The following is a 12,172-nucleotide window of genomic DNA, read 5'->3' as shown; positions in this document are numbered from 1 at the left end:
TCACTTGGAATGATCTGGACATTTGTTCTCAAGCAATTTCATCCTGAAAAAATGGTAGATATAGGGATACATTTATTAATAAGAGAGCAGCTAAATATTTTAGACCAAAAAATAACAGTAGCTACAAAAATATTTTTATTTGTAAACGTATTTGGTAGTCTGTTCTGTTATCATGTTATCAACAAATGCATTCTGGGCCTTAACTTGCTCTTTTAAACGTGGTTATTGGGAACCACTCATGACTGAGGTGTTAAGGCATTGGTCTACTGGAATAAAGGAAATCTAAATGCTGACAAAGCAAAGAATTGGTATACATATATATATATATAGCGCATTTGTAGAGAGCACTCACGGCATCCAAGTATAGATAAAAAATCTGTTTATTCATTCACCGCATCTACGCGTTTCGATCCCCACAGGATCGTCATCGAAACGCGTAGATGCTCTATTTTTTTGGTCAGCACTCGGCGAGTGTCTTTGATGTGGTGAGTGCTGATTCCTTGTGGATTATATATATATATATATATATATAGTATAAAAAAGACCAGCAACTCCGGGATTATATATAAATATATATATATATATATATATATATATATATATATATATATATATATATATAAATATATATATATTAGAAAGAGTGCCGCACACATAGGGACTTGATACAAAAGAAAAAGTGGTTCGAGCACAATCTGTGCTCTTCCTGAGGAAGAGTGCGGCACTCTTTCTATTATATTTTTGTTTTTGACCTGCACCAAGGGCATTTGGACTTGTATAGGGTGTGCTCCTCCCTGTATACTATATATATATATATATAATATATGTTTCTATATCTTTATTTTAAAATAAAAAGTAGGATTATTAGGCTAATAGTCACTACACTCAATGACTGCTGGGTGAATGATATTTGACCTTGCGTGGTCTTCAGAAAATTTAGACCTGTCTGCTAAATTTTTGCAAATACTCCTTGAAACCACCCCCTTCAGAGTAATTCTTACCTGGGTTAGTATCTTCTGACAAGCCCTGGCTTAAGGCCTTGTCAGGCAATTTCAGTTCATGGGGAGAACAGTTTCAGACTCTGGCCCAAACAAATCATTAGGGTTGAGGAGACTGCCTCATACAGATATAAGTAAACAAAAGGAATTCTGGGAATAAATTCCAAACTCCTCAAGAAAATCCTTTTTACATGGGTTTATCCTATAGGCTAAAGCTCACCCACTGGGTTTTAAAGCAGAAGCCAGGATAATAGCTGATCAGATTCCCAACTACAGACCGGTTTCATCAGAGAAGTGCAGGGTTTTCTGATCAGCTTAGGTAGAATCCAGTGCGCCATTGTCCATTATACCATTATACTGTCACTAAAGATGAGCAAATCTGTTCCATTTTGCTTCACTGAAAAATTGCAAAATGCAGCTACCCCGTTAAAGCGGGTTGCATAAAAAAAAATCATTGTTGTGTCAAAGTTGCTTTGACACAACTAGGATGTTTTTGACACGACTGCAACTTTTTTCCTCACTCCAAATACATTAAGGTAAATTGGCATACTTCTCGAATTTCTTGTCACAGCTTATCCATGACTGCCGAAAAAATTTGCTCATCACTAAGGGGCGTATTATTATTATTATGCTGTGTAAAACTAATTTGCCAAAAATTAAAAAGCTGTGTAAAATAAATAGAAAAGATCGCCATCTGAACGCCGGATATTACGCAGGATATTACGCCATTATTTTCCTTAAGTTCCGGTGGAAGAAAAAACGCATAGAAGAATTACGTTGTTTTTACGCCATTTTTACACGGCGAAGCCTGGCGACGTGTGGCGAATTTTCTCGCCGTTTTTCACACAGCATAATAAATATATTTTAAGTGTGACAAGAAAACATGTTTTGTTTTTTTTTAAATGCATCACTTAATAGTGTTGCTCCACCAGATTTCTGCACTGAAATCCATATATCAAAGGAGCAAACACATTTTTTTTCATATTTTCTTTTGAAATTTGACATGGGGATAGCCATTTCCTTACTTTCCCAGGTGCCCACAGCCATTTGCTCTGATAAACTTCAGTCACTCTTTACCTTTGTGGTGCAGGTTGAAGTGAAATTACCCCCTCCTTTCCCCCCCCCAGCAACCGATCAGCAGAACAAAATTCAGGTAACCAGATAGCAGCTCCCTGACACCTCTGCTAAAGGATTCAGCTGCCATGGGCTAATAGCACTGCTGGTACTATCCTGCTGGTACTATCCTGAGTGAGTAAACAGGCAAAATTGCCTATACTGCCTTCCAATATTTGAAGGTGGATTTAGGTAATTATCTACCAGGTAAAATACACTGTCCCATAACTGTTCCATATACCATTAGACTCAGTTAGCTTGTACAGTACATTATACAGTCAGAGGTATAAGTAGTGGCACCTAAAATACATTAAATACAGTGAGAAGCAGGCGGAACCTTAGCGCAAAATACATTAAATACAATGAGAGGCAATGAATTCTGACACCCAGACCCCCTTACCATTCCAAAAAGCAGGATTTCTAAAGGCTAAAGGAGATTTCAGCATTGTAGAGATGAAAACAAAGTCATAAATCATCAGGCAGGAGAAACTCTGTTTTGCTATTATGTAACTTGGGTTGTATTGAAAGTACATTAACCAGAATGAACAATAGTTTATCTAAAAGCAGTTCTAATGGCAAACAATTTTCGAAATGCAGCTTTTATACGCGACCGCAACTTTTTTGATGTGACCTTGACTTTTTTGACCCGAATGTGACATTTTTTACACAACTGCTCCTGCTACCACGGCTCTTTGTGACATGAGCGCAAATTTTCTGTGGCAAAATTGTGCAGCCACTTCACATAAAAATTTGCCTATGGCAAAACGTGGAATTTCACTGTGAATCTATGTCTGGCAAAAAAAAAAATGCCAAAGTGTTTCTTCATAGCAAATGCAAGCCATTCAGTAAAAATGACAGGGTTTCCTTTATGGTTGTCTAAACCCAAAAGGTTGGGCAATCATAAATGTGCCCCCTAGTGTCTGTTTTGTGCAATATATTTTGTATTTTGTTTAATTTTTATTTTATTTTAATAGAAATGTAATACATTCAAATGAGAGTTCCTAGAATGACACAAATATCTAATATTCAACTTTTTCTGAAAGTACATATAACATTTAGATGCATGCAAAATATATGTGAATGTATAAGATCAGGTAGCGCGCCCTTCTTCTCATTTACTGTGCAAGACAAATGGCTCTTTGTGATGAACTTTGGCCAGACTTAAATGCCATCGCTCCCCCTAGTGGAAGTAAGTCACTCAACTCTTAATTTCATATAGACTCTACAGACTTTCATTTTGTACAGGGCTTCTACCATAGAAATAATGATCAAAAACAAATATTAGGGACAAAAACATTGTTCTCTATTATTTGTATGGAAGCTTTCATAATGAAAACATGTCTCTTATGAGAGAGGGTTAAGGACAATTAACCCTGTGATATGGATTTTTCACAAACTCCTGACTGAATTCCAGTCTCACTAGATATGGTTAACTGTTTAACCCTAGAGAGTTTGTGACATAATCAGTGTGTTTTAAATAGGTGGGGGTGTGATTTGTAATCTTATACATACAAGATAGTGTATTTTTCTCCCATGGAGCCTATGATTAAGTGCTGGGTAAGCATGAAACGCATTAGGCTTTGTATGAGGGGTGTATGTAGATTTTAATGGATAGTAATAAATAAAATGTTAACTAAAGCATCTGTGCAGAATTATATATTTTATGGTATTTTATTTTTGTTTTGTTTAAGGAAGCTTGGGCCAAAAAAAAGAAATGAAGTCCTGAGCAAGGCAGAACCTGCTAGTGGAATGAATAATATTTAAAGAAACAAGGTACAGGTATGGGATCCATTATCCGGAAACCCGATATCCAAAAAGCTTTGAAGTACGGAAAGCCGTCTTCCGTAGACTCCATTTCAATCAAATTATTCAAATTTTTAAAATTGATTTCCTTTTTCTCTGTAAAAATAAAACAGTACCTTGTACTTGATCCCAACTAAGATATAATTACCCCTTATTGGGGGCAAAACAATTCTATTGGGTTTATTTAATGGTTAAACGATTCCCTTTTCTCTGTAATAATAAAACCGTACCTGTACTTGATCCCAACTAAGATATTATTACCCCTTATTGGGGGCAGAACAGCCCTATTGGGTTTATTTAATGGTTAAATGATTCCCTTTTCTCTGTAATAATAAAACGGTACCTGTACTTGATCCCAACTAAGATATAATTACCCCTTATTGGGGGCAGAACAGCCCTATTGGGTTTATTTCATGGTTAAATGATTCCCTTTTCTCTGTAATAATAAAACAGAACCTGTACTTGATCTCAACTAAGATATAATTACCCCTTATTGGGGGCAGAACAGTCCTATTGGGTTTATTTAATGGTTAAATGATTCCCTTTTCCCTGTAATAATAAAACAGTACCTGTAATTGATCCCAACTAAGATATAATTACCCCTTATTGGGGCAGAACAGTCCTATTGGGTTTATTTAATGGTTAAATGATTCCCTTTTCCCTGTAATAATAAAACAAAACCTGTACTTGATCTCAACTAAGATATAATTACCCCTTATTGGGGGCAGAACAGCCCTATTGGGTTTATTTAATGGTTAAATGATTCCCTTTTCTCTGTAATAATAAAACAGTACCTGTACTTGATCCCAACTAAGATATAATTACCCCTTATTGGGGGCAGAACAGCCCTATTGGGTTTATTTAATGGTTAAATTATTCCCTTTTCTCTGTAATAATAAAACAGTACCTGTACTTGATCCCAACTAAGATATAATTAATCCTTATTGGATGCAAAACAATCCTATTGAGTTTAATTACTGTTTTATTGATATTTTAATAGACTTAAGGTATGAAGATCCAAATTACAGAAAGACCCCTTATCCGGAATACCCTTGGTCCCGAGCATTCTGGATAATAGGTCCTATACCTGTAATCGTTTCACAGTTATTGAAAGTCCAATAGTAAATGTACAATATATCAATAGTTTTGAGCGAATCTGTCCTTTTGCTTCTCTGAATTCGTGAACGTTTGAAAAGATTTGCGACACGGCAAAAACATTTGCGAACTGCCGATAATGCCACATGTCATTATTTTGACCCATCGCATTTATTGGTTAATATTTTGCACCAATTTCGAAAAAAAAATCGGCCAATGGCGCAATTCGCAGCGAATCCATGCCTGCCGAAAAATTGCGTTCATCAACATGCAAAGACTAACCAATTACATTCCCATTATAGTTAATTGCAAGATACATTGAACCATGTTCAATCATTTTGCTTCATCTGTAAATGCACTTCTAATATATTTGAAAAATATATAGACATAAAATATAGCAATAATATAACAAAATATTTTTAAAATGTAAAAATCTAACCCTTTAGTAGAATATGTCTTACACCCAGAATTCATTAAACCTAGATGTACTTTGCGCACCGGGCACATATTACTGCATGGCAGCTGGGTTTTCTATGTTTTCCAAATGTTAAATGCTTTTTAGATTTTTTTTTTTTTCTTCTTTAATTTTATTTCCCCATAACTTGGTACTGTTTGTAGAGTGATAATAATCTTTTCTTTTCCTCACACCTCTGCGCTTTCATTGACCCCTTCTGACCCGTATCAAATTGATTCCATTGCTGAACTCAGTAGTTGTGCAAATTAATCCTAGATCCATGCAAGACCAGGGAAGCAAAACATTGTTTACAACATCTGAGCGCTGAGGAGAAAGGGGAAAAACTGTGTTGTGCAAAGAGAAAAGGTATTTTAACTTTGTAAAAAGATAAACGATGGTGAAGTCTTGCTGTCGTAGAACATCTGTAGTAAAAAAGAAGGTGGTACATCATGGATATAAAGGGAAAAAATGTAATTTAATAGCTTAATTTCCTGCCTGGCCTCTAGAAATATCTGTCTGCTTCTGACAACTGATGAAAATGCACCAGGATTTGATTTGATCCCAGGAGTAAAACACGTTTAGGCTTATTTGTCCCACAAGATCCTTTGGTTATAGCTGGAGCAGTCAGGTCTCTAGTTTCCGCCTCTTCATCATCAACTCACAAAAGGTTGGTTTTTAATATGATTTGATCCCTGTGAGTTTTGTTTTTCAATATCCATCATTGTCCTCCCAAATGTTATTACTGGAATGAGTTTATGTGTATAAAACAGTTTGGATGGAATACACCACCTATTTTCTGCAATGGTAATGATTGAATGTACAGTTCCAGAAGAATAAACATAGATTGGTTAATGTATTCCGATGAAATAGGAGTAAACGGCTGAGAAAATACTCTATTGGGGGGACAGTTCAAATCATATATAAAATAAGAAAGGTGATAAAATGATTAAAACATACCAGTGACATAATTCCTTAAACACTCTATGTAAAAATAACATATAGTATGGGATATTGCAAATTATTACATGGTGTAAAGGTGGCCATACACAGGCCAATTCTATCTGCCAATATTGGTCCCTTAGACCGATTCGACAGCTTATCGGCACACAGTTATCAGTAAATGATCAGCATTGTCTTTTTTAGTAGCCACGACAAGTAGCTGCTACTAGTAGCTCTGTGTGTCTTCACCCTTAGGCAACTAAGGACTGGGAAGATAACTGTACAGAGATAGGCATGTACTAAATTGCTGTACTAAGTGGTTATTTATGATCATCTGCCCCAGATATTCAGATAATCTCCTTCTATTGCCATTTATTGGCCAGTTTTTCAATAAAGCAGCCCCTTGAATATCATTCATGAGTTCTCCAGACTCTCAGGATTCTGCATCACATCTTGCAGTAAATTTCCTCTCTTTTCTCTGAAACACTACCCTCCTGAACTCTATTAAATTCCATGGTGCATGTTAAAGTGTCTATCATACCAACGTTCTGTTTTCCTTTCTCTAAGCCATACATATTTAGCTGTTATAGACTTTCCTGATAACATGCTGACTTGAATATCTCAGTGAGTTCTAATATATTTTTTTTACATTCTGACAATTGAGGAAAAGTAAATACCATAACCCAAAATTATAAACCTTCTTGACATTTTTGAAAATGTATTACTTTTATAACATAGTGACCTGACCTGATGTCGACAGTCTGAAAGAGTTCTCAGGTTTTCTGTTCACAATCTATGTCAACTTCTCTGACACTTGATATTGCACATTGTACTATTCCAGGAGAGTATTAGATTTAATTCTTATCTAAGGATTGCCATGTTAAGTCAGTTGAAACATAATGAAAATGGGTTTTGTTATCATGGAGTTTGCAGGCTTTTGACCTTCGGCATCCTCATATTGGCACCACAATGCAATGCAAGCAAACAGTGACATGATAAAGTCATGGAAACAAAAGGCAAAACAGATATAAAGTGTGTAAATGTGTCAGGCTTGTAAATGGAAACGTGAAAATAGACAATAACGGTAAAGACTATTTTAAAACAATGAATGTACAATAAGGGGCACATTTACTAAGCAATTTTGAGATAAAGTCGGATTTTTTCTTACTTCTAGACAATTTCAAGAATTATGAATGGGTTTTTGCCAGAACTTGATTTTTTAGTTATTGTTCCCCGAAAAATTTTAGTTTTTCAAAAATAGCTCCCACAATTACTGATTTATTAATGTTTAGTTAACAGGTTTGATCTGTCGAGTACCATTGACTCCTATGGAGGCTTAGAATAGTAGAGGAATAAAATAGTCAGTGACAGCCTGTCCTTGACACATTTTCAAGGACAAATTAATCCCCGCATTGTGTTCAGTTTCACCCAGCTTCAAGGGAAACTTAATCCCCTCATTGCTTTCTATTTCACACTTTTCAAGGAAAAGTTAATCCCATAATTGTTTTCAGTTTCCCCCAGTTTGAGTGAAACTTAAACACGTTATTGTTTTCCAAGAGCGCCAATGCTCCTAAAATGGCTGCTGGAGCAATTCCTGTTTGGAAAAAATAAAGAGGATTCATGGAAACGAACGTCCGTTTAAACTTGAATTTTTCAAGTTTTAACAAATTCAGGATTTTCGAATGTAAACTTGAAATTTCCGTATGTACGATTCAAGCATGCCCGGTGCAACGTCAAGCCTACAGCCCCCCGTCTGAACTACCCTTTTTCTTGATCGTTCTGCCCGTTCCCCTCAGTAACCCCCCCAATAACGAGACTCTCAGGCATATTTTGGGATGGAAAGGCCACAGCTTTTTATTACCATTAAGGTATTGTTAACAAGAAAACTGTTTCAAAAACTGGATATAACCTTTATATTTTCACATGCAGAAAAAACCCACCCAGGAATGCTTGTCACAATAACACCATACCATACTAATTCGCGCAAATGGGAAAAAAACCGCCAAAAAAAAAACCGCAAGCTATTCCTATGTATACGCAAAGGCGAAAAACCGAAGCGAAAAAACGCGGCGGAAAAAAACGAGGCGAAAAAACGCGGCGCAAAAAAAAACGCGGCGAACCCAAAATGGCGAACATCGCCAAAAGTTCGAGAATTTCCGCGTTCGTGAACACCCGATGTTCGCCATTTTGGGTTCGCCGCGTTTTTTCGCCTCGTTTTTTTCCGCCGCGTTTTTTCGCTTCGGTTTTTCACCTTTGCGTATACATAGGAATAGCTTGCGGGTTTTTTTTGGCGGTTTTTTTTTTGGCGGTTTTTTTTTTGGCGGTTTTTTTTTGGGCGGTTTTTTTTTGGCGGGTTTTTTTTTGCGTTTTTTTGTGTGTTTTTTTTACAAAGTATTTTTCAGAGAAATTTTTGCTTGATCCCCCTCCTGCATGCGACTGTCCAGGTCGTGGCACCCTTTAAACAACTTTAAAATCAGTTTTCTGGCCAGAAATGGCTTTTCTAGGTTTTAAAGTTCGCCTTCCCATTGAAGTCTATGGGGTTCGCAAAGTTCGCGAATATTCGCGAGTTTTGCCGAAAGTCCGCGAACGGGTCCGCGAACATTTTTGGCGATGTTTGCTACATCCCTAACCAGATGTACCTGCAGTGCCAGCCACCTTCAGCAGCCTCAGATGAACAGGTACCTTATCGTGACATTTTATAAATACAGCAATGATCAAGTTTAATTTGAATTTATAGCATGTCGAGTTTATACGACTTTCAAGGCCAGAAAATAACAAATTTTAGTAAATGTGCCCCTAAGTCAAGAGAAGTTATTTGTAAATAGCACCATGTCAAAATTGTAAAGAAGAAGAATTTCAGAGCATCAGATGAACACACACTAAAGAGACATTGCTGATTTGGATTCAGGGCCATATTCATAAGCTGTCGAAATAGATTGGAATTCTACTTTGAAGGGCTTTGATGTTTATGGTCAGACTCGGATTGCCTACTTATAAAGCATTATAAAGTTTCTGTCCATATCGAAGGTACAGTATGTGTTCGCACTGAAATGGAAATCTCATTGAAATAGTAAAATGTTACAGAACTCCCAACTGCTTTCATAGCATTTCAACTTTGACCAAATTATTATGGGGCAAAAAATAATGAATTTCATTATGTTAAACCGGTATGAAGTTCGTATTTTTCATGCAGGGCATACTGTTTCTGTCAAAAACATCAAAGTCCGATTAAAAAAAAAAAAAAAAAAGATGAAAAGCATAGTCCAAGGAAATATTTTCTTGATCTGGGGAACCAGAGCCCATATAACATTTCTAAATTAATATTTACTCTAACTGAAATTTCACCCTTCCATACCTCTCCAGGAATATGCATGCAGATTAAAGTAAATATATGATTATGCACAGGCATACACATAGGCTAAAAGGGTGTATTCAAGGCATTTTCTAGACAAGTATACATTTATACTACATAATAAAAACAAAAAAATCAACTGCTCTGTAGAAAAAAGAGCTGCAAACACTTTGGACATTGGTTATCCAGAAACCCATTACCCAATAAGCTCTGAAATATGGCAATGCCATTTCAAAATGCCCCTGTTAAAAGCACAATATATATGTGATAAAATTATAAACTATATATATATATATATATATATAAGTTTAAATGGTTTTTTTATTAGCCTCAAGGCATGCCGCTCCATATCACAGAAGGACTTATGAATGCTCTAATGTTGCCAATTGGCAACTTAAATCTCTCCCTCAAGCATTGATACTGTCAAAGCCCTGAGCAATAAGTGATTTTGATCTTCAATGTTCTTTTTTTGGTCATATAATTATTATTGTTTCCCTCTGCCCCCTCCACTATCCTCAACCTCTTACCTTGAGCATTTTAATTTTTCAAAGGATTTGGCAACCCTGCTATGAAAATAGGGCCCATTTGGGTCAAATGGGTTCAGTTAGCCTAAAGCCAGACGTGCACACTTCTGTGGTGTCCTAATTTATTCCTAAGTTATTTTCTCTTGCTCTCCATTACATTATACAGGTATCGGACCCCTTATCCGGAAACCCGTTATCCAGAAAGCTCCGAATTACGGAAAGCCCGTCTCCCATAGACTCCATTTTAATCAAATAATTCAGAATTTTAAAACTGATTTCCTTTCTCTCTGTAGTAAGAATACAGTACCTTGTAATTGATCCCAACTAAGATATAATTAATCCTTATTGGATGCAAAACAATCCTGTTGGGTTTAATTAATATTTTATTGATTTTTTAGTAGACTTAAGGTATGGAGATCCAAATTACAGAAAGACCCCTTATCCGGAATACCCTTGGTCCCGAGCATTCTGGATAATAGGTCCTATACCTGTATATTACTTCTATTGTAATATATTGTGTTGTTTTGTGGCAAATGTAATCGACTTTGGTTACCACAATGTATGGAGGTGTCCTTCCTAATTATATTTTACCAATTTTACCTAATTGCACCTAATACAAATACCTCTTCTATGTGCATTTATTAATGTCTTATGCTTCTTATCATATATCATTTACTTATCACCACTACACCCAGTAGTGACTAGTGACGAATCTTGACAAAAAATTCTCAAAATGGGATTCAATGGGATTTTTTTCTACCATGTTTTTTGGTGTGTGTGTGTAGCCATTGGAGTCATGGCGAAACATGGTGAAAAATGGTGTTCCTTAATTAATTCCTTAAGAGGAATGTGATGACATTCACTGGTGCATATTTAGCACCACTTCTATGGTCACAGGATCTCTGATGTGTTTCACTAGCTGCTTCCTTGAGGTTCTCCAGTTAATGGTTAACAACTTCCTTTTTATGATGAAGTCTCCCAGAGCCCAAGCTAAATATGTTAAGGAAAGTTATGCAACAATTCCCCACATTTAGTAATGTCACACTCACTGGTCAGTATTTAATCAAGTTCTGAATGCAAGAACACAGGATTTATTGGGGAAGATTAATCATTGGGGAACAGAGAGGCTACTAGAATCCTCTGAACACAGAGTACTGCAATCATTCACAACAACACCATCTGATCTCAAGAGATCATCCCTGTGATTTAGATAATGTTATTGGATCTATGCCAGTTAATAAGTAGTAGATATGTTACTGTGGTTCTAGTGTCTAAGGTATCTACTGCTCCCCAGATTTTCATATATCATTGTGGGTGAGGATATTTACCCAAGCAATTTACAAAAAATAAGCTTTTATTTATCATAATAATCACAAAAAACATTCTGTATGTTCTAGGTCAAGCACGTCATACCAAGTAAAATAATGTTTGTTTTTAAACTGCAGACTGGTAAATGCTGCCTTCTGGTTGGTTGCTATGAGCTAAAAAACAAAACATGGAGAGTTTTGTGTATTATGATGCAATGGCAAACAGAAACTATGATAAATTCACTTTCCATTACTAATATATTTCAAATGAATGCAAACAGTATTAGAATTAGATAAACAGAAAATATTCATGGGCTCCCTGCAGAATTCATAAAGATTAGGTTTATTCTGCCCTCAAGTGATTAAACTAGATCAGTAAATTGCCAAAATTTATTTTGGAAAATTAAAAATAGGACCCTTTGGGGAAATATTCTGTAATTCCTCCCATTTTACCGAGATTCAAAATGATGTATTTTAAACGGGTTCATATTAATTCGATTTATATATTACCAATAACATAATCACCACTTTATAGTTAGTAATATAGCACAATAAAATGGAAGCACACAATAATTATACAAACATTG

The sequence above is a fragment of the Xenopus tropicalis genome, chromosome 5 (genome assembly GCF_000004195.4).
Source record: "Xenopus tropicalis strain Nigerian chromosome 5, UCB_Xtro_10.0, whole genome shotgun sequence".
NCBI lineage: Eukaryota > Metazoa > Chordata > Amphibia > Anura > Pipidae > Xenopus > Xenopus tropicalis.
The sequence above is the reverse complement of the archived record's forward strand: the minus strand, read 5'-3'. Positions refer to the sequence as shown.